The sequence below is a fragment of the Xenopus laevis genome, chromosome 1S (assembly GCF_017654675.1).
Source record: "Xenopus laevis strain J_2021 chromosome 1S, Xenopus_laevis_v10.1, whole genome shotgun sequence".
Classification (NCBI taxonomy): Eukaryota; Metazoa; Chordata; class Amphibia; order Anura; family Pipidae; genus Xenopus; species Xenopus laevis.
The window spans coordinates 11,166,703-11,191,539 of NC_054372.1; positions in this window are offsets into that span (position 1 = coordinate 11,166,703).

The following is a 24,837-nucleotide window of genomic DNA, read 5'->3' on the forward strand; positions in this document are numbered from 1 at the left end:
GTATTTATCAATGGGTGAAAGTGAAATTTCACCCTTTGATAAATACGCCTTTAAAAACCCCATAGAAATGAATGGGAAGTGACGGAATTTCACTCTAGTGGCGGAACTTTACTATTAACTTCACTCTTTGATAAATATACCCCATTGACTTATATACAACTTCTACAGGTCTGAGATGCCAGATTTTCAGATTCTGACTTTTTCCATCGTCGGGATATAATAAATCCGGAAAAATGTAAGGTTTTTTTCCACTAAAAATTCAGATTTTTTTAAAAAAAACTCACATTTTTCGAGTTTAATTTTCAGGAATTTCTTCAGTATTTTAAAATTAATGGAACTGTGATGTTCAAACAAGTCTTTTTTCTCTCTCGAGTTGAAGGGGACTGATCACCCTGAGGAATAATTCCAATTCCTATTTTATGTTTTATTTTGAGTTTAGCAAAGTAAACTTCACTTACACTAAATAAATCTAGGAAGTACAGAATGGAAAGTGAAAGTAACTGCCTGCCTAAGGCATAGAGGTGGGGCAGGAAATATGTGGTTGACATCTGAGAGTTTTAAAAAAAAGTTTATTACTGGTGTTGATGTTTTAATAAAAAAGAATTTGGATTTCATGTTTAATTTGAAAAGGACTTTTATTATACAGCTTTATATGTCTGGGTGATATGTCCTCTTTAAGTTGATTCAAACTTTTATTTTTGTAAATATGCCAGAGATTGGTCCAGCTGGCATTTGTTTTGGTAACTGAGTTATGAAAAAACTTGAATTTGAAAATGAACTAATTAGCCTCCCTATATTTTACACTATTTCACTTATTACTTAAGCTATAGCCACCAATAAAATCTTTGCTTTTATTTTTTTAAATTTTTAGTAGAGTGTTCAAAACTAATTTCAGATTGTTCACTAATCTGAGTGCAATTTATCACCTATAGAAGTCATTGAGGAAGAATCCGAGGGTCAGGCACAGGCCAGTTCCGTCCTTATGTCATAGCTTCCTGTTATGTTCAGGGGTTGTACAAAATATATATGTTTGGGTACAGTTTGCTGCAATGATGGGGTGCTGTTTGGGTTAGGGTTCCATGCTTGGTATGAATAGAAAACCATATCTTGCACATATTTGTTAGGACTAATAGTAGAGCTGTAAACGTTTAGGTCCATTATCCAGAAAGGTCCAAGTTATGGAGGGCCATCTCCCATAGACTCAATTTTAATTAAATCATTAAAATTTTTGAAACTGATTTTGTGTAATAATAAAACAGTACCTTGTAGTTGATCCCATCTAAGATATAATTAAAAGGGGAGGGAAAGTGGAAGCACTCCAGGCTACCAAGGGAAAAATATAATACCTTTAAATACAATGGAAGTGCAACTGATTTATCCTATTAATCAATGCACATTCCCTGGTCCCCTGTCTCACAAATAATTCAATATATATGCAGGTGCATGTGTGTATAAAGACAGGGGTTTTTAGTTACAAAGTTATGATGATAAAATTGGTAAGCCACCATACCACGTCAAGGTAGAAGCAGGCAATGCTCTCAGTGGTTAGTAATAGCACCCCCTACCCGCCCCTTCAACTAAAGTAGTCCCATACCTTTAAAAATGGGTGTTGGTTTGGGCAATCTCTCCCTTTAAAAGTCGCAGCAGCTAGTGGGAGGATCTAGCCCTCTCTTTAAAACCAAACTCAAGGTCAGGAGACATTGATCCCAAGGACTACTGCTTTTATATTATTGACCAGAGGTAAACAGTTAGGGACCACCGTATGGGGTTTACCTTGACGTGGTATGGTGGCTTACCAATTTTATGATCATAACATTGATTAATAGGATAAATCAGTCGCACTTCCATTGTATTTAAACGTGATATTTTTTTGTTGGTAGCCTGGAGTGCTTCCACTTTCTTTCCCCTTGTAGTAAGATATAATTAATCCTCATTGGAGACAGAACAATCTTGTTGGCTTTCTTTAATGTTTAAATGATTTTTTAGTAGACTTAAGGTAAGGAGGTCCACATTATGGAAAGACCCTTATCCGGAAAAACCCAGATCCTGAGTATTCTGGAAATGCCTGTATATCATTTAAAGGGATACTGTCATTACATTTTTTTGTGTTGATTTTATTTCTAAATTACACTGTTTACACTGCAAATAATTCACTCTACAATATAAAATTTTATTCCTGAACCAACAAGTGTATTTAATTGTAATATTGGTGTGTAGGTGCATCTCAGGTCATTTTGCCTGATCATGTGATTTCAGAAAGAGCCAGCACTTTAGGATGGAACTGCTTTCAGGCAGAATATTGTTCCTCCTACTCAATGTAACTGGAGGAGTCACAGTGGGACTTGGATTTTTACTATAGATTGCTATTCTCATATGTACCATTTAGACTGTAAGCTCTACAGGGCAGGGACCTCCATCCCTTTGTTTCCTTGACAATAAGCACTTACTATGTATTGGAACTATATTTTATATTTACGGTATATGTATTTTATTTGTATATTTATTTCTATTTGTTATTGTAATTACCACCTGTTTCTTAGACTACTGTATTGTTCTGCTTTGCAGTGATTTACCCTCAAGGAGTGCTAAACAAATAAAAATTTACATACATACACAAATACATGTACCAAGGAGCTGTTGTGTTGCGTTAGGGAGCTGCTATCTGGTTACCTTCCCATTGTTCTGTTGTTTGGCTGCTGGGGGGGAAAGGGAGGGGGTGATATCACTCCAACTTGCAGTACAGCAGTAAAGAGTCACTGAAGTTTATCAGAGCACAAGTCACATGACTGGGGGCTCCTGGGAAACTGACAATATGTCTAGCCTCCTGTCAGATTTCAAAATCAAATGTAAAAAAAATCTGTTTGCTCTTTTGAAAAATGGATTTCAGTGCAGAATTCTGCTGGAGCAGCACTATTAACTGATGCATTTTGAAAAAAAAAACATGTTTTTTTCACAACAGAATCCCTCTAAATATATTGAGAGCTTGTAAGAGGGTTGCATGATTATCATCCCCTTCACTTAATAGGTACATGTGTCACAGAAGCCTCATTTTCGGCCTAATCCATCTATATTTAGGATTGTGTCTCCACTTTCTATTCATTATTTCATATAGAAATATTCATCCTACATTGGCACATAGTGGTGGGGACATTGATACGGCAATAGTTCCCTGTCCATTAATTTACCTTTAATCTAAATACATAAATTAAACGTACCATATTAATTTTGCAGTGTTGCTTGACTACTAATGTCTGGAGCACACAAAAATCTATTTTTATGATAATACCTCCTTAAACCAGAATTTGATCTGTCATATCATTTGTTTTTTAACTATGTAATTACTTACAACAAAGAACAAAGTCCTACCACTGACAGTGTTTATATTCGGTCATTAGCATTAACGTGGCACTTATACATCAGAATATAATCAGAATTGTCATTATTTTCTGCTCATCGGTGCTGCAACTTGTATCTGTGGTTTAAAGCTACTCATTAGATACACATAATTAGCTCTAATTATACCCTGCTGATTTACAGATATAAATATCAAGGATGTAGGTTACAAGTCCAACATAATTGGGGACACATTAACCGCCAGCGTAGGATGAACTTGAACTAAATGAGCTTCATTTCAGCAGAGGAATCAGCACTAATCCCAACGGCTGTTGTTTTGGTCTCTCTACAAAATAAAGAGAGGGAAGAATTTAAATAGATTTCATCTGTATTTTTTTTTAAATCATCTGTCCTTTTATCTGTATTCTACAAAATCTGCTTTTTGTACCAGAATTAAAATGTTGTGCCAACAAGTGGGGTACAGAATAAAATTAAATGTAATATTATTCATGTATTGGCATACTGAGCCACTTCTTTGGTTATGAGGCCATAATGGTATGGCTGCAAGTTAAGGTGGTCATAAATGGGCAGACATAAGTTGCCTTCTCAGGCGAAGGTTTAGTGTATAGAGACAAGGACAGATAGATTAGGAATTCCAAGCGCAGACAGGTTTAGTTAATTATAATTATATAAAGAAATATTATAATTAGGGATGGGCGAATTTGTCCCGTTTCTTTTCATCAAAAATTCGCCGCCAGCGAAATGACGCAGACGCCCATTAAAGTCTATGGGCGTCAAAAAAATGTTGTTGCGCTGCAATTTTTTTTTTGACGCGCGTCTTTTTATTTTGACACACAACGCCATACAAGTCTATGGGCGTCATTTTTTCAGCGAAACAAGGCGAAAAAATCCGCCCATCCCTAATTATAATATTTTGGGGTAATCTGGAATTTAATTATGATTCATTAAATGTACTTGCGCCCAAACAGCATCATAGCGTCACTAGTGCCTCCTCTGTTGAATTGTGCAAGTGAGTCTATTGATACCAGGAAACCTACTGTCAGTGGCTTATCTTCAGGGAGGATAAGGAGATGTAGTCCAAAGTCTGGATATCTCCAGTAAAGGTGAGACTGAAGTTAAAATGTTCATTGACGGACAAAGGTAGGATTTACCCATGAAGAGTGATCCCACTGGCAAGAGACCTCAGGATTCACTTAAGTACATTCCTACAAAGCAAAGGCAATAGCCTGTAATTTCAGCTTACACTAATCAGTTAATCATGCTGCTCCAGCAGAATTCTGCATTGAAATCCATTTCTCTAAAGAGAAAACAGATTTTTTTATGTTTAATTTTGAAATCGGACATGGGCCTAGACATATTGTCAGATACTCAGCTGCCCCCAGTTATGTGACTTGTGCTCTGATAAACTTCAGTCACACTTTACTGCTGTACTGCAAGTTGGAGTGATATCACCCCCTCCCTTCCCCCCCTGCAGCCTAACAACAGAACAATGGGAAGGTAGCCAGATAACAGCTCCCTAACACAAGATAACAGCTGCCTGGTAGATCTAAGAACAACACTCAAAAGTAAAATCCAGGTCCCACTGAGACACATTCAGTTACATTGAGTAGGAGAAACAACAGCCTGCCAGAAAGCAGTTCCATCCTAAAGTGCTGGCTCTTTCTGAAATCACATGACCAGGCAAAATGACCTGAGATGCACCTACACACCAATATTACAACTAAATACACTTGAGTTAGGAATTAAATGTTATATTGTAGAGTGAATTATTTGCAGTGTAAACAGTGTCATTTAGAAATAAAAACTACATCATAAAAATCATGACAGAATTCCTTCAAGTGTTACTAAATATAGCCCTGTTGTATTAACCTTGGTCCTCCAGATGTTACTCAATAACCCCAGCATTCTTAAATACAAGGGTTAAAGAATATTGGTGGCTATAGTCCAACAACACCCAGGGAGCCAAGAAACAGGGATGTATGGCTTCTCCAAAGTATTTAACACTAAAATCACAGAGTAGATGCCCAAAGATCCAAAAATTGCCTTATCAGTCTTGTCAGACAACTGAATAACACAGAGGTGCATGAGGATTATCACTGCTTTCCCAGCTTATTGCCTGCCCTTCAGAGAGAAGGAAACTGGGTCAGGTAATGGAACACATAGGGGCAAATTCACTAACCTCCGAAAATTCGCTTCGCTCACAGCACAACACTTCGCCAGGCATAGATTCACCAGGACACTGCTAATTCACTAAAATCCGAAATTGCGCCCGGGGGCGCCGAATGCTGGCGAAGTTGCGCTATTGTTACTGCGCCAAGCGAAGTGAAGTTGCGCTAGCGTTGCCTAATTTGCATACACCGGGAAGTTAAAGTTGAATGGACGTATATGTTGCAGCAAATACATTACACTACACAAGCCTGGGAAACCTTATTAAAATGAAATACAGTTGTTATATTGCCCTACACATGAGCCCAGTGTATAGTTTATGTGCCATATGTATTTTCAGCCTATCACCCTGAAAAAATGAAAAAAAAGAGTTTTAAAAAAAAAATTTCAACTATTTTTTTAGGAAGTCCTATCTACTCTATTGCACTTTGCCTAGTCTGAGGTGGTGAACGCAAGTCTGGCGCAAGAGGTAACGTTCAGTAAAATCCACATCTTAGTGAATTTGCGTAGTTACGTCCATTCGCCAGAGCGCAAATTCACCAGCGTTAGGGAGCGAAGTACCGCTAGAGTCTCTCTTTCGCTAGCGAAGTTACACCAGCACCAAATCATCGAAGTACTGAAATTACGTCACGCTGGCGAATTTTCACCCACATTAGTCACTTCACCCTTTAGTAAATTTAGCCCATAGGCTTTGGCCATGACATCTAAATAATAACCCGTGACCCTTAAAATCTATTGGGAAACCCCATGGAGACACCATAGAAAATGCTTCCTATCAAAAACTCTTTGGGAATATCTTAAATACAGTGATACCCTAGGCCCCAGGGCAGAATGGTAAAGAGTAGCCACACACACTGAAGAATGATGGGAATCTTTGCTTGTCTGCTGCCCCTTGAATAGCCTTCTAGTGCACAGAGATGCCGTTTCCTGCTCTTTATAAGCAATCTGTATTTGGTGTTATTGTTCCCTTTAAGATAAGCCTGTGGATGCCATGCTTCTGTTATTGCTTCCTGGGAACTATGGAACATGAGAACATTGGTTTTAAATATCTCATCACAGTTTACATGGATGGAACCACAAAAGAAACATGTTATGATATTCTAAAGTAATTGGGGGTACTATGTAGCTGCTGTGACGAAGAAACATTTAATCAATTCCTCATTTAGTTCCAATTAAAAGATTGTTCTTATCCATAATCAATCAACCCCATGGCTCTGTCAATTCCATTTTTTTAAGCGTATTCTATTCTAAAATGTGTCCTTCTGATAAATCCGGACATTCCCCAAGGATATAAAAAGTCTCAAACTAAGAAAAGCTGGTGACTGTTCGATACAACCCACAGGCGCTGACCATTTATCAGCTATTTAGGGAAGGATTCTTTATGGTTGTTAAATAACAATACCAACTACTGTGTCTAGCTAAAAGATCCGATGCCGAATGCACACAAATGCAGACCAAAATGCTGTGAGTTTGAATGAATTAATTCAAAGTTAGTGTGCAACTGGCCAGAATGGGGATGCCATTGACTCAACTCAATTGGGTAGAGGGGGCATCCATTGTTGATAGTTGGGCTGAAGGGGCAAATCTGCTTCTACTGCCCAGTCCTTAGGTCTTAAACTTAACCTTTATGCAATAAAAAGGTCAAGACATAAGACTTATGTTACAAGGTGACTGAGATCCCTTGTATGGAAATTAATGTAACCCCTGGGTTCAGCATAATTTAATTTCATTGGTTAACTAGGAAACTAGAATATTTTAGAAGATCTAAGAAGAAGATCTAGAATGCCATGTTACCATATGTATCTGAAATTGCAGGTAAAGTTGCTGTGCCGTGTTAGCCAGTAAAAATGTTGCAGGGCAACCCTTTTGAAATAAAAAAAATAACAAAAGTGGCATAAAGGTGATACCTTTATTGGCTAACTAATATAGTGTAGCGCTATAGTAAACTGTGTGCTATTTACACCACTATTGAGCTCCACTCCCAATAAATGTACCCCGGATGAGACCTGTAATCTTAGGGAGTGAGCCCTCGCAACAGTGTGGAGGCAGGGTGTAGTGCAACTGTAACTGGATTCAGGGTATAATAATTGGGCGCCAGTGGTTCTTATAACTTAAACATGAACTGATTTATTGAACATACACAATCCTCAGTGGAGTATACAATAGAGCATGACAGGATTTAGCATCACATTGAATAGGCAATACTCACAGCACCATATGGTCAGTATCAGTCCCCACAGGCAAGAGGACGTGCTCAGCAGCAATAAAGGTACACCCAGCTTTCAGCCTTTTCCCTAAGTGGAACCTGAGGGGAATCTATCTATCCTGTTCCTATACACTTAGTCCCTACTTCTGGGCTATTAGTACCCGGGATCTTGATCTCTCTGACTCTCCTCGTCGGAGCTTTGAGCTGCTCAGCTAAATAACCTGTCTATCTGTCACTCCTAGAGTGACCTATAATGGTGAGTAGCCTATTCTTACTAGACCTGACCTGTCTAGGTTCCACAGGGCTCTACCTGCCTGTTCAGGTCAGAGCCAGCACAAAATGGACACTGAAAGCATGGCTTCAGAGCCTTTTATATCCCAGCACAGTGCCATCTGCTGGTCACTGTGAGAAGCAGCAAGAGTCAACAGTACCCCTCCCAACTGTATTTTAGGACCTAATTAGGTGTCCATAACATGGAGGGGCTGCCTGACAATAATACTAGGGGTGGCTTTTTTACACATACCTACAATAGCAACCTTTCAGAACATTTTAGTTCCTTTTTCAAGCAGATTTCAGTGAAGCTGTGGTGTTCTCTGGTATATATACAACATTCAGGTATATGTATCTGTACTTTTACTTGCAGACCAATTTGGGGTGTAGATGTTAGTTGAAAGCTAGACTCAGGATTCATCAATATCAGTAATAAATTCTATCCTTGATGACTAACATATAAGTTAACCTACTTTTGAAAATAATACAAAAATAGAATATATACTATACAATATAAAGAGCAGTGGTATGGTTGGAAATATATACTCCTCCCTGGATTTTTTATGTCTTCTTGAAACTAAATTCTGTAAGATAGAGGTGACCCATACATCCTCCTCTGAGGTCTCCCATGCACTGACATTTTGTTGGAATACAAACCAGAAAGGTCTTTACTCTAAACAGGCCATTAATTGATAACACTTAATTAATCTACATTGGGAAAGATCAAGCAAAGATTGTCTATCAGGAACAGCTACACATATTGACTTTGGGTATTCCAATTACGTCTCTGGACAGAAGAGCCTGTTGGTGTTAGACCTTTGAATAATCTGCTCTCATCAGAAGGCAAGTTCCCAAGAATGTGACCTGAAAAGGACCTTGACCCAACACACTTTATGTTCTGTATGAGCAATCTGTCTAACCATTCTGTTACAACCTGCATTAAACTAAAGGCGACAATTGTGTACTTCATGCAATTAGTCCCAGCTGATTGCTGTTATTTAGTCATGATTGACTTAATACTGTCCATAAATTGCAAAATGGAAAGTGTTTACTGCAAAGAGAATGTTGCTAGTGGAGATATGGGGTTTACCTTGACATGGTATGGCGATTTACCAATTTTATGATCATAACTTTGTAACAAAAAACCCTGTTTTACTTTTTTTTAGACAGGGATTTATTGTATTTAAATATTTTCTTATATGGCCTTAGGAGTGCACCCACAACCCTCCTCTTGTACCTAGTGGAGAAATGCCTGAGTGCTCATTAATGCTGCATATTCCCATGGAAGAGAAGAATCACAGGCACAACAGGATATTTCTAAAAGGGAAACCCTTGCTCGTTTATTTGCAGATGCAACGTTTCGGGGCGTAACCCCTTTGTCAAGCATGACTTGACAAAGAGGTTACGCCCCGAAACGTTGCATCCGCAAATAAACGAGCAAAGGTTTCCCTGCTAGAAATATCCTGTTGTGCCTGTGATTCTTCTCTTCTCTGACTGTTGTGGAGGTTGCCAATACCTCCTTCATCGAGCACCAGGTGTCACGAGATTCAGACGGCCAGGGTGTGCGAGGTGACTCCTCTTTTCTTCCTACTGGCATATTCCCATGGCTCACGGGGCCAACAATATAGCAGCAGATATTGTTAAGGTGCTGTGCTAGGCATTGACATGTCCAGCAAGGGAGGACAGTGTCCACATAAAATAATTCTTGAAAGGTTATCAAGATCATGGATGGTGAGTGGGACTTAGATTTTTTTCAGGGTGGTGAGAAGTTTGCTTTTGTGTTGGTGCAGATATAGCAATTTAAGTATCACAATCCTTTTTGATGTACCACATGGGATGATACATTTTTAGGTGGCATCATTTCAGCTATTCACTTCCCATTGTCCAGCCTCCATACCCATGATGCACTGCCCCACATGCATCCATCCTGCTACAGGTTCACTAAGAAAATAATATAACTGTAAGGATACATGGTGGTCTAGTGGGGCGGCAGGGATGCCGGCCTTGCTCACTGTGGGGGCGCCGTCTTCGGTGCATCCTTTCACTTTCGGCGTGATGTCATATCGCTTGGCACAAAATTAAAATATGCAAAGGTGCAAAAACCTAATTATCATCCCCCAATGTAGGTCTATTGTCAGATAGTTCCTGGGTGTGGTTATTGTCTGCTTTTCCTGTGTTTGACCCGTGCCAGTCCCTGACCTCTGTTGATTCGCTGCCTGTACCGACCTTAGCCTGTTATTTACTATTCTTTTGAACCCTGACTCTGTACCATTTTTGCTGATTGGTTTGACCCCAGCCTGTGTCCTTGACTATGCTTCTGGTTCCTGGTTCCATACCGCATTGGTAATGACCCTGACTTGTCCCACAATCGCACTTTCTCTTTCTCCGTCCATCCTGACACACGTTCCGGTTTCCTTGCCCTTCCCTTCTGGGTTTGGAATACCGGACGTGATAATCACCCTAGAACTAAGATCTGCAGCCACATTTCACTTAAAGGGATACTGTCATGGGAAAAAAAATTTTTTTCAAAATGAATCAGTTAATAGTGCTACTCCAGCAGAATTCTGCACTGAAATCCATTTCTCAAAAGAGCAAACAGATTTTTTATATTCAATTTTGAAATCTGACATGGGGCTACACATATTGTCAATTTCCCAGCTGCACCAAGTCATGTGACTTGTGCTCTGATAAACTTCAATCACTCTTTACTGCTGTACTGCAAGTTGGAGTGATATCACCCCCCTCCCTCCCCCCCCCCCAGTAGCCAAACAAAAGAACAATGGGAAGGTAACCAGATACCAGCTCCCTAACACAAGATAACAGCTGCCTGGTAGATCTAAGAACAACACTCAATAGTAAAAACCAATGTCCCCCTCAGACTCCTTCAGATACATTAATAAGGAAAAACAGCAGCCTGCCAGAAAGCATTTCTCTCCTAAAGTGCAGGCACAAGTCACATGACCAGGGGCAGCTGGGAAATTGACAAAAAGTCTAGCCCCATGTCAGATTTCAAAATTGAATATAAAAAATCTGTTTGCCCTTTGAGAAATGGATTTCAGTGCTGAATTCTGCTGGAGCAGCACTATTAACTGATGCGTTTTGAAAAAAACTATGAATACTATGATTCCCCTTCAATAGGTCTGAGACTTGGGCTGATTGACCAACATGCAAAAAACATTTTGTCACCCAAACTATAAAGTAAAATTATATTTTTCCCATGCAAAGATTTTTCAATTAAGGAAAAAATCAATTTCTCAATTTCTCTCTCTCTTCTCTTTTTTGGCAATATATATTTTCAGTGTTGTAGGTTGTTAGCCTGAAGGAACAGTTCTCCATATAATAAAAATCCCTTATACAGGAACCCCAGATACCAGGTATAATAGATCTCATCAAATTTGACATATTTTACATTTACGGGCTTAATGTAGCAAAAAACTTTAGGCTGTCACTCCAACAGAAAAAAACAGGCTTTTCCTTAAAGGCAATGCCAAACAGGTCTTCCTTGGGTGCATTTGGTTTATGGCATGCAGCATGTTTTGTTGCTGGTGGGAAATTGTGCTTCCCGTGCCCAAAAAATACCTTTCCATGGCAGTGAATTAGAATTGCCACTGGTGAAACATTTAAATTATATGGAAATACATTAAGGGGTCGATTCACAAAGGGTTGAATATCGAGGGTTAATTAACCCTCGATATTCGACTGGGAATTAAAATCCTTCGACTTCGAATATCGAAGTCGAAGGATTTTAGCGCAAATAGTGCGATCGAACGATCGAAGGATAATTGCTTCGATCGAACGATAAAATCCTTCGAATCAAACGATTCAAAGGATTTTAATCCAACGATCGAAGGAATTATCCTTTGATCAAAAAAACTTAGGGAAGCCTATGGGGACCTTCCCCATAGGCTAACATTGAGTTCGGTAGCTTTTAGATGGCGAACTAGGGGGTCAAAGTTTTTTCTTAAAGAGACAGTACTTCGACTATCGAATGGTCGAATGGTCGAATGGTCGAACGATTTTTAGTTCGAATAGTTTGATTCAAAGTCGAAGTCGTAGTCGAAGGTCGAAGTAGCCCATTCGATGGTCGAAGTAGCCCAAAAAACACTTCGAAATTCAAAGTTTTTTTTACTTCGAATCCTTCACTCGAAGTTAGTGAATCAGCCCCTAAAAGTAATTTACCCATGAGTCAAAAATTCTAGCCCTGATGATGCCCAGCCAAGGAATAAGAGTTTTGGGTCTCCAGCAGGGAGCACAATTTCCTACAGGCTACAAAGCCCATGTGCCATCTGGCTAAAGTACTGTGTTTTTAAGTAACCCAAAACCATGGTGCTACATTTCCCCAAAAAGCCCACTATACACAAACATCCAAATCACTCGAGAAGCACTCATACCAGACTTTGTCAAGTTATAGTTCTCAGGCAAAGCCTCCATTTTTGGCATTTTCCTTATTTCATTTTGAGTTTACCATCCAAGCAGGAGGCAATTTAGGGGCCTTTTCAGTTACCTTTAAAAGCTTTAGGGGCTCATTGATGCTTTCTCTGCTGGCACATTCATAGATTTACAGTATATACAGTACATCACTAGAATCAGGCCTGGATTTCCGGCAATGCCACAAAGGCCCGGACCTAGGGCTGCATCAATTAAGGGGCGGCATGCCTTACTGTTAAGGGGATGTTGCAGCCTTACTGTTAACCTTTTAAGAACCAGAGTGGCAGTTATCTAAAGATTTTAAGGGGCTGTTCACTGATTACATTTTTGTGGAGGGGTTTACACGTCCTTTAATTACACTTGCACAAATGCAAGCAGAACAATGATTATATCCTTCAAACCATATACGTAAATATTTGTTTCAAAAATACTCTACTTTACTATATATTACACTTTTTTCTAATTTTGGATGCCTGTCTAATAATATAAATAAAATTACAAGATTAAAAATAGACGCAATTGCACTTTATTCAATATCCATAAATAAACAGAAGAGTGTTAATCTTGGCAGAGGTTGAAATGAAAAGCGATCGGCTTTTATGATGAGTGTTTGCTGCAGCCTCTATTTACGAGACGGTATTGAAATGCAGAAAATGAAATTCTAAAATCAATTATAGAATTACAGATGTAGTAATAACATTACAGAGCTAATCTTCTTTAGGTCAGGCATGTAACCTTTGTGTAATTCAGCTTTTATTAGGGTTAGGTCTATTATTGGTGAGAATTACAGAAATAATAAGAGTGGGTATATTCATCAAGGAATAACAAACGAGGGCCTTTTAGAGATAAGAAAAAGCGTTAGCTGGCTGCAGCGAGATAGCAGGAACCCATAATGTATGGAAATTGACAGGGTCAAGTTGTTCCCGCTGTGCATATTCAGCACCAACCAGAATTTAACTCCAGCATAGTTTACTAAGGGGCCCATTCGCTTAGTTCGAGTGAAGGAATAGAATAAAACATTCGAATTTCAAATGTTTTTTTGGCTACTTCGACCATCGAATTGGCTACTTCGACCTTCGACTACGACTTCGACTTCGAATTGAACTAAACATCGTTCGAATATTCGACCGTTCGATAGTCGAAGTACTGTCTCTTTAAAAAAAACTTCGAGCCCTACTTCGCCACCTAAAACCTACCGAGGTGCAATGTTAGCCTATGGGGAAGGTCCTTTGACTTCGATATTCGAAGGATATCGAAGTCGAAGGATTTACATTCGGCAGTCGAATATCGAGGGTTAATTAACCCTCGATATTGGACCGTATGTAAATCTGCCCCTAAGTGTATGAGGGTAAAATCCAGATATCATCCTCAATGAGCTATTCAAATATCATTTATATCTTTTTTGTTGTTTGTTGGTTCAGAGACACTGCACAGCCACATGTACAGAATACTGCGCTGCCTGGGGTCTGGTTTCCTAAAGAGAATTGGAAATGAGTACATGTTCTTGAATCCTGTGCTTTAAGCACATAATATTAGCGGGGTTCTATAACATTATTATTTATCAAAATCCGAACTTTTCTGATTTTTTAAAATAAAAAAAGTCTGACAAAACTACAATCCACAATTTGATTGTATTTGTTATTAAAAAAGCTTGATTCAATCAGATTAAAGGGGAACTCGATAAAATCAAGCAAAAACCCATTTTTTCAGAGGTTTTTCCTGAATCGCCTGATTTTTTTTTTTACTTTTTCCCAAAAAAATCCTAATCTTTCGGATTTTTGCCCGAAAATGTCGGATTTTTTGGGCTATTTCCAATGCAGCCCACAAATAGGATAGGGACCTCTACCATTGACTTCTGTTCTGTACAACTTTGGCAGGGCTGAGATGGCGGATTTTCAGATTCTGACTTTTTGCATCATGCATGGAGCGACAAATCTTACATGCGCGACTTTTTTTGTCCAAATGCATTAAGTCAATGGACATAAAAATCATTTTGACACAAGTCAATTTTTACACGCATGACTTTTTTGACGCAGCTAATTTTGGTGCCAAGTTTTTGCAGCAGTTTTCGCAAACAAATTTGCAGGTGGCGAAATGCGAACATTCACTGCGAATCCATGCCGGTGAATAAATTTGCTCATCACTACTTAGGGTATAATAAATCTCGAAAAATTCAAGGTTTATTTTCCACTAGAAATTTGGATTTTATAGTAAAAAAAACTAGAATTTTTCGAGTTTTTGGTATTCAGAGCTTATTTATTAAACCTTAAATTTTTTCTGGTTGAGTTTTTAAGGGGAAAGAACTTTTCTTTTTTTTTCTTTTTAAGAGAAAAAAATGAATTAAAATACGCCAGCTATTACCTGTCAAAATTATGTAAAAGTTAATCGCAGATGAGAAGTTGAATGGAACCAACAAAATGGCAACCCTGTTTTCGGGTTCTAACCCATAGATGAAGGACTAGTAACAAAGACTTTTGATTACAAGCAATTGGAATTCAACTCAATAGGGGGTGATTTTGAGCATTTTGTCCATGTCCATAGCACGAAAAATCATCTGGGTGACAAAATTACCCCACGTGCTGTGATTTTATACGATGGCATCTTAGGCAAGAACGAAATGCAAAGCCAAGTAAATAACATCTTCAAAGTAACCTGGTTAAATACGGTACTGAACGTGTTTAAAAGAAATGAAGACGGGGAGGCAGATTTATTCATCTTCGAAGTAATTTTTGTTTTATAAATTACATTTTAAAAATTGTGGTGGTTGCGCTACCATATGTACAAAAAACTGTAACTGGAAAAACATTTTACCTGTAGAGGATCTTTTGGTGGATTAATCTTGAAAATGTAAAAAAAACAAACATTATGGGGCAGATTTATCAAGGGTCGAATTTCGAAGTACAAAAAAACTTTGAAATTCGACCATCGAATTAAAAAACTTCGAATTCGATGCTTTTTTTAACAAATTTGGCAATCCTGCGATCGAATAAAAATCGTTCGAACAATTCGAAGGATTTCAACGATCGAACGATTTTTATTCGATGTGTAAAGACTTAGAAAATGGCTGTAGAAGGCCCCCATAGGCTAACATAGCACTTCCGCAGGTTTAACATGGCGAAGTATTGAAGTCAAAGTTTTTTTAAAGAGACAGTACTTAGATTATCGAATATTTGAATGATTTTTACTTTGAATCAAAGTTGAAGTAAATTCGAAGTCGTAGTATCCTATTCGATGGTCGAAGTATCCCAAAAATTACTTTCAATTGAATTTTTTTTCTTCAAAAATTCCCTCAAATTCACTTCGACCCTTAGTAAATCTGCCCCTATATTACAGTTTACATTAAACATACAGGGCCCTGGTTTTGGATCCAAAATCCTAATTTAAACACGTTCATGAGTGTTGCAGACACAATCTCTAGGAACTGTGAATGTCAATGTATTTTTTTTTAAACTGTATTGTAAAGTACAATACCCCTCTTCCAAGCAAAGTCCACACTTGTAAATCCTATATTGCTTAAGCCAGATCCATTCAGCCAAGCCTCTTTGATATTTTGACGAGATTTGAAAGTTAAGAATTGCAAGAGGTGCAAATTAATCCCAAAGTCATTACCTAAATGCTGAGATAGGAAGGGGATTACCACCAATGTAAATTAGATATGAGACAGTCAATGGATTGTAAAGGGTCTTTCCTTTAAGATGACTTCAGCAAGTAACTAAGATAAGAAAATCTTTGTAATTACACAAAGCTACATTGGTCAATCCTGACTTTAAAGTAGAAAACTTGGAGGAAGAGAAGGGAAAATCCCCTCTGTGTTATTCTGAATAATGTTAAATCATTTCTTTTTTAATTCCCCACAATCAATATCACAGCAAATGAAAGGACGGAGGCTGACTGTGCATGTCTTTGTGACTTGAATCATTCCATCACTTTTGGTGATATCAATTCAAAATTACATTTTATGGTCCGTTACAGAACAGCTCAAACACTTTTGTAATGGAATCTAAAATTAAACCGACTTGATTTGCGTGGGGTTTGTCTTTCAGTTAAGATGTTATTTAGTTTCAATTATCACATAATCAACTGAAAGAATTACATTTTGGGTGCTTCTCTGTCAAAAGTCCATCACACTTTTGGATAAAAGGTTTAAAGAAAAAGGAGAGGGATAATACATTTTAGTATATTCTTAAATAATTAAGTTGATAGGACATTTTTATTGAAGAGTTACTTTTATCATATACAGTATTACCGCTTTTATAATAATTCTGAAAGGATCAAGCTATTCAGTTGGGTCACTTGCCACCAATCTGTTTGACCACTTGTAGGACCCTTAAAAATGTCATTGTATGATGACACTCTTATGCTGTCAAGCCAGATATGATCACTAAAAAGGTGAAATCTAACCAATCAAGTGCCTTTTTGATTTTTGATTAGTGCCCCTGAGGAAGACCCTTAAGGTCGGAACGCGTTGGGCTTACCTCTTTTTTTTGTTAATTATTTCCTTTTCTTTGTGTAATAAATTTGCTTATTTTTTTTAAATTGGGTGTGCTATACATTACTTTGAATACTTTCTGGAGACCCTTATGGGGAGTCACCTATGGACTAGCACCCCATAGCTCAATCTAAAGGTGTTTGCCTTCTCTCTTTATTTTGTATATGATCACTAAAAAGGTGAAATCTAACCAATCAAGTGCCCTATTATTATATGTAGGTAATGTTCATAGGTTTCCAACAAAAATCAATTGTGCTGGCATTTTTGGTCAAGATTTCAGCAGACAAGAATAAGATCTCATTGATAGTGAATTTAGTCATTTGATGCTAAACATTTCAAGTTTGAAAAAAACATGGTGGGAAAAATGCCCAAAACAGCTCCATGTGCTATTTCCCCATCACCCTCATATATACAATTGTTAAAATGAATGATATAAGGCAGGAGTGTCCATACTTTACTAATGAGAGGTCTAGTTTTAGTGATGTTGTCCCATAATGATCTACATCCATAATATCATTGTTAGCATTCTGTTCCATGGAAATTATTACTTACATATTATATTGATTTATATTGCTATTTTTAAGAAACAACTATTTCTTATGTAATCTTAGCATAATAAATATTTGAATGAAAAGCATGAGGGTAATTAAGTCAAGCAGTTCGTTAACAGCCTTGAGATCTACTGATCACTAGCTAAAGGTCTACTGGTAGATCCTGATCTACCTTTTGGGCAGCCCTGATATAAGGAATCATATAATTATGGGGAAAACATTTGCTCATCTTCAATTTACTTATCTTGGTAAGCAAATTGAAGAATGACCTCAAGCACACCAGGATAAGGACCAAAACCACCCATGCACTTCTTAATTTGTGGCTTAAACACCACAACACCTTTATGAGAAGTTCTTGCAGATCTTGATTCTTGAAGAAAACATCCATATCCCTTATAAGACTAGATTTGTATTTCTAGAAACAAATTAAAAATTATGAAGGCACAGGGCATCGCAACTTCCAGTTTGTTGTCAATATATTTTTCAAACCACTTTGTATATCATTCTTATGACTGAAGCTATGAATAATTCACTTGCTTACTAATACATTAGGGTTCATATTTCAGTGCTCCGTGTGCTTTTTGTTTGGTGTTTAGTTAAGAGCTAATGCTTCTGCTTCTTCAGAGAAATGTTGAATTAATAACAAGACAAGCTCATTGGTTTGTTCACCATTGACTGCAATGTAGAACACTGTGGCTAGTCTACAGCTCAAAAACTGATGCCCAGCTAACGAGCCTTGTGCTGTTATAGCACCTATACCTGAACCTCACCAATGGGGTTCCTTCACACCATGACCTTCTGCTGAAAAGAAGTGGGAGCAACCCTTTCTTTTTACCACAAGAGTAAGTAGCACAAAACAGCCCAATCTTCCTTCAAAACCCAGATTAAGACACCAGGTGCAGAAGTCCTAAGGCCTCCTTCCAGAGGATCCTATCTAACTCTTAAACCTTTCTGGTAGCATTCTAACCAGGGCATTGCAATGTAAAACTTTTTGCATGCCCCTTAAAACTGTAGAAGTAAAGCAGGGAGCTAATCCCCATGTTTATGAATTAGGTTTTATGGAATTAGATTAAAGAGATTATAAATTAGCAGTTACTAGTGATGGGCGAATTTGTCCCATTTCTCAGAAAAATTTAAGAATTTTTGCAAATTTCCTGCTCTTGTCAATTTTCACGAGAATTTTCACGGCAGTTTAAGGGATACATGTACTGTTAATATGAATGCATTTTGTTACAGCAGCGCCACCTGCTAGTCAGTTTCCCACCAGTCTGACCACCAAGTAGTCAAGGAAGTTGTCAGGAGAAAGAAAGAGGCTGCTCTGATGTTCTTCTGTTTAGGAATAAAATTAGAAACCTTTCTCAAATCTTTCCTAAGTAGAAGAATATCAGAGCAGCCTCTTTCTTTCTCCTGACAACTTCCTTGACTACTTGGTGGTCAGACTGGTGGGAAACTGACCAGCAGGTGGTGCTGTTGGAACAAAATTCATTCATATTAACAGTGCATGTAACCTTTAATATCTTGGAATGAAAAAAAAAAATAATGAATGTACATCAATTTTACATTCATTTATTTTCAAGGCTTTTTTAATGTTTATATTTAAGTTGGTAGTAACCTTGGATTCCATGGTTCATCGTAAACCCCCTTTGCATTCCCAATAAAGCATTTATTCTATTTTAGCAAAGTAAAAATGAGACAACTGCCTACATGAACAAAACATATGCAAACTTGTTTTTTGGCCACCTCTGGAAAAGTTTTATGTGCCTATGTAAATATGTGACATTTGCTCTAGGCAGAGATATATGGTTTGACAAACCTACAAATTATCTATCCATTTCCAATTGATTTAGCAACAATTACCTAACTGTTTCTACTGAGGAAGGTGGGACATCCATTGTCACAAGGTCACTTTGCAAGTTTTAATTGCCGGGTGCCGTTCCCTTCTGTTATTGCTTTCTCAGTGATAAATGACTCATTGGTTCAAAAGCTAGACTATATAAACAAGCTTATCTCTTCCCATAGTCTTTAATGAAAAATGAGTTGTGAGTATCATTGTTAATCATGGTAATTGCTAATGGTAAGAAGGCTGGTATTATGAGTTTTCCTATTAGGCCTTCAATTCATTATAGAAAGTGTGAAATCTAATGGTCATCAGTGGGATTTTCATTTTAATTATCTGTCCTATTTGCAGACATGTTTTAAAACTCTCTATACATAACAAATCCTTTTTAACTTCCTGATGGTGTTGCTAGTGAGGCTACATTTGTTTATTTATTCTTAATGGTTAATATTGATATTTCGATTGAGATTTGATAACAAGGGTTCTGCATGACATTGTCGGACAAAATAAATGCCAAATATTTTTATCTAGCTATGGGAGAAGGGTAAATAACTTCAATATGTAGGAGATACTAAAATAGACAGGTTCTGACTTAGGTAAACTTCTGTTCAGGGTCATTTTAATTCACTACAAAAACTATGACTAAGCGCCGGAGGGTGCGAAACGCGTAAGGTGGGGTATGTGGGGTAGTATGTACTAGCTACTGTTTTAATATGAATAACAATAAATTAATATTTTTTACTTGAAGAGGCCTTGGGACTTATATCGTTTTTGATATAAACTTTTTTGTAGTTGAATGCCTTTCTGAACTGGGGCGAGTCCCTTGGGCCTGGCTGATTAACTATATGGACTCCCGATTTTGAATTGAATCATTTTAATTCACTCCTACATTAAGGAGGTTATTCACTAAAATCCAAATGTTTATCATTATTTTATAAAAACAACTTCGACCCATCTCCCATCCACAATTTTACCTTATAGACAAATACAAGAGACCTCTGCACTCAACCCATTATCAATATATTTAAGACAGAGACATTTTGTGCATACTGCTACTGAAAAATGCCTTACCCTTTAAACAAAACAGGGATTGTTTGTCCATATATTGCAATATATTTAAGCTGCCAACTACGTCACAGTCATCCCATATCTGGCCAGTCCTACACTTAATTTTCATCTGATTCATTAAGAATTCTATTGCTTCATTATACATTTTACAAAGGGACTAAATTTTACCTGCAACTTACTTGCTGCTTTCAAAGTAAAACTCCCAAACTTGGCTGCCCTTTTATTAGACACCAGTGGGATCACCTGACTATAGTTGGAGGGGGTGGGAGCTACAACATGGAGCTGGTCACTGCTCCTGTATAAACTATAACAAACAAGGGAAAGTTGTGCTCACCACTATTTTTAAAACCATTAGGCGGGGGTGCAATGAGGCTGTGACCCCAAAATTGCACCCCCGCCTAATGGTTTTAAAAATAGTGGTGAGCACAACTTTCCCTTGTTTGTTACAATTTTACCTTATTCATCAATAAATGAACTCAAAAAAATCTGGTGCAGGAAAAGACTTGATAAAATAGTGAAAACCCAGCACAGATAAAGATATCTATCAGCTGTAAAAGGGGCATCTGCCATTGGGGCAAATTTAGTTACCTCCGAAGTTGTGGCAGCGTTGACTTTGCCGCACTTCGCCAGTCGAAATTTCGCCAGGAGCCGCTAATTCACTTAAATCCGAAGTTGCTCTCAGGGAGGTGAAAGGTAGCGCTACCGTTAATTCATCAAGCAAAGCGAAGTTACCCTAGCGATGCCTAATTTGCATATGGCGCCAAGTTAAAGTACAATGGACGTATAAGTAGCAGCAAATACATTACACTACACAGGCCTGGGAAAGCTTCATAAAATAAAATAGAGTTGTTATTTTGCCCTATACATGTGCCCACTGTATAGTTTAGGTGCCATATGTTAGGAAATGTAGGGGGGAAGGAGTGTACCCCCAAAAAAATGTACGATCTTTTTCAGCCTATCACCCTTAAAAAAGTAAAAGACGCCAGCGTTTTTTGGGACTTAGAAAAAATTTCAACTTTTTTTGAAGCAAGCCCTATCTACTCTATTGCACTTCGCCTGGTCTGAGGTGGCAAAGGCAAGTCTGGCGCAAGAGTTAACGTTCAGTAAAATGCACAAGTTAGTGAATTAGCGTAGTTACGTCCCTTCACGATAGTGCAACTACGCCTGGCGTAAGGGTGCGAAGTATCGCTAGAGTAGGTCCACTTCGCTAGCGAATTTACGCCAGTACTCGTTATTAAAACGACGAAGTAACAGAATTAAGTCACACTGGTGAATTTTCGCTAGCGTTAACCACTTCGCCCTTTAGTAAATTTGCCTCATTGACTTCTACTGGACCTCTGCAGGTTTGAGATAGATTATTTTCTAATTCGGATTTTTAGTGGACTTGATGTATCATTAATCTCTAAAAAATTTGAGTTTCTTTCTCCCCACAAAAAAATGGTGTTTTCCTCTTTAAAACCCTGACCGGAAACTCAGGACTTTAGTAAATAAGCCCTTAATAAAAGGGTTTAATACAATGAAACAGAATAGTGATATCAGACATATTTCAATCTTCTAGCCTTGGAAAACTTTAACACCCAGCATGTTCCTATTTTAGAAAGGTTCTTATCTGTTTCAGTCTGGTTATAGAAGAAGATATTTATACTTCTTTCTTTAGGAGGCATAATGCTAAGTAAAGACTAAAGAAGAAGGTTTAATAAAATCAAATAGAATGGTGATATCAGCCATTTTTAAAATTCTTCTTGCCTTTGAAACCTAAAAAATATCTCACCAAGATCCTTTTTTTTAAAAGGTTCTATTACATAACTACATCTTTATCTGATTTCTGTCTAAATAAGGACCCTTGTACCAAATTATAACCTTCAACCAAAATGCAGTATAGAAACTGCTCCAAATAATCTGCCCAATGATCTGCTCCCTATGAAGTCCACATTTCTTACATCCTTCTCTGGTGGTGCCTTAAGGGTCTCTCCTCAGCTCATACAGTTTTTTAATTACAATTTAAAGTACCACCTCAAATTTGATGTATTCTTGTCCTGTTTTGCAAAATGTGAATCCATTACACCCTGGTTCCTTCAGCCAATATCTACATTGTGTCACGTGAACCTAAACACCAAACCACCAGATTCTCATTACTTTTCTTATCATAATGAAACTTTGTCATTCTTCTTTTTCCCTACAAAGACTACCAGCTCTTGAGTCCATCATAAATGTACTTAAACAGTTCACAAACCTCACCAAGCTTACGTTGACTACAATGCTTGCCTGATTGTCCTCACACTCTCTACATCAGGGGTCTCCAACCTTTTTTTTACCCATGAGCCACATTCAAATGTAGAAATAAGTTGGAGAGCAACATAAAACATGCAAAAAGTTTCTGGGAATGCCAAATAAGGGCTGTGATTGGCTATTGGTAGCCCCTATGAGGATTTGCAGTCTACAGAAGGCTCTGTTTGGCAGAACACCTGGTTTTATGCACCAAAACTTGCCCCCAAACCAGGAATTCAAAAAATAACCACCTGCTTTGAGGCCACTGAGAGCAACATCCAAGGGGTCGGAGAACAATATGTTGCTCACGAGCCACTGGTTGGGGATCACTGCTCTATAGCATCCATTTAAACACAATTTAGCTGCTGTTGAGCTTCTGAGATGCCCAAGGTTCAATCTTGACTTCTGACATCATCACAGTATTACTCACCACCTCTCTTACTGCCACTTCATAAGCTTTGGGAACAGAGAAAGATCTCATTGCTGTCTTGCCTTGCTGAAATATAAAATGAAAGACATTGGAAATAAATAGCTTTATACGATATTTTATTTTATACAATGTAGAAAATTGGAAAAGAGGTCCATAATTGGGCCTTACTGTATTTAAACAAATCTGAATTGTATTGATAGTGTCCCTTTAAATACGTAATGTAGCTTGGGGAAAACTGGTCTTTTTTAGATTCCTCTAGTCTATGATAGATATTATCATCTTGCATATTTCTACAGTACCCAGAGTACTCTTGGGAAATAGTTATGTTTCAGTATTGTCATGAGGCCTGCAGTGTAATTATGATGTTAATTAATTATCTGCCTGGCAGTTAACACCATCCAAAGCATGGTCTCGGTTGACTTGGTTCTGTTCAGCTCAAATTTGGTAATTAACCTCTCCTCTTCCCAGGGACTCACAACGAGATCATCACCGTGTTGATGATATAATTATTATAAATTTACTTTCAGTGTCTCATTGTCATTGTTAATTACGTGTCGGTAATCAGCTAATGTTTAATCTTCCTTGTTGGATCGCTTTTATATGGCAACTTGATAATATTCAGATGGTTTTCCTGTCCATATGGGATTTTTGAATTAATGAACATTTGAACTAATTACCAAAGGATGTTTTTGAAGAGAAACACTATGAGCTGAAGTAAATATAAACCAATGAACATATGTAGAGATCCAAGATCCCTCAGTTCATCTCGAAAACATAAAGGTAATTCATGAACAATTGAGTAAATTGGTGTTTTCAGGAGTTTTTGATTTTTCAACTTCTCGGGCGAAAATTGTTTAGAGAATCTTTATGAAATTGAACACTAAGCAATGGTTCCTATAAAAATTCTTCACATACAGTCAGGTTAATTGGCTCCTGATGTAACTGACCCTAGTGTGTGTGGAACTTAAGGGCAGAGACACACGGTCAGATTCGGGGAGATTAGTCGCCCGGGAACAAATCTCCTCTTCTTCAGGGCAACTAATCTCCCCGAACTGCCTTCTGCCCAGCTAGAATGGAAATCACCGGCGGGATGCCACTCGGAACGCTTCATTTTCCGAAGTCACCTGAAGTTTCCTTGTGAGGAAGGCAGTTCAGGGAGATTAGTCGCCCCGAAGAAAAGGAAATTTTTCACCAGGCGACTAATCTCCCCAAATCTGACCCTGTATCTCTGCCCTAAATTGTAAGCTAGTCTGGAGCAGAGACTGACTATTAAGGGAAGATTTATCAAGGGTTGAATTTTGAGATCATGGGAGTTTGTAAAAACAGTAAAAAATTAAATCAATGGGCGTCAATTTTGTGACCTGCAACAGTTGTTATAAGCATGCCTATTTTGGCCAAATACATTAAAGTCAATGGGCGTCCAAATGATTTTGATGGTTATGCATGCCACTATTCTGACGCGCACTCTCATTTTTTTGACGTGGTGTATTGTTCGCTGGCTAATTTTTGCGTCAGTTTAGCGAATTTACTCGCCAGCGGTGAAACATGGAAATTCCCAGAAAATTCGCACCTGGCAAATTTATTCGCCTATCACAAGTGACCTCGTTAAAGGAGAAGAAAAGCTAACAAGGCAATTTATTGCCAATAGATTAGTTAGCCACAACAGTGCAGGTTAGAACGACATTTTTATTCTTTAGAATGCTTTTCCATACCTGAAACAGCTCTAGACACTGTTTATGATAGTATCTGCCATATTAGCTTGGTGTGACA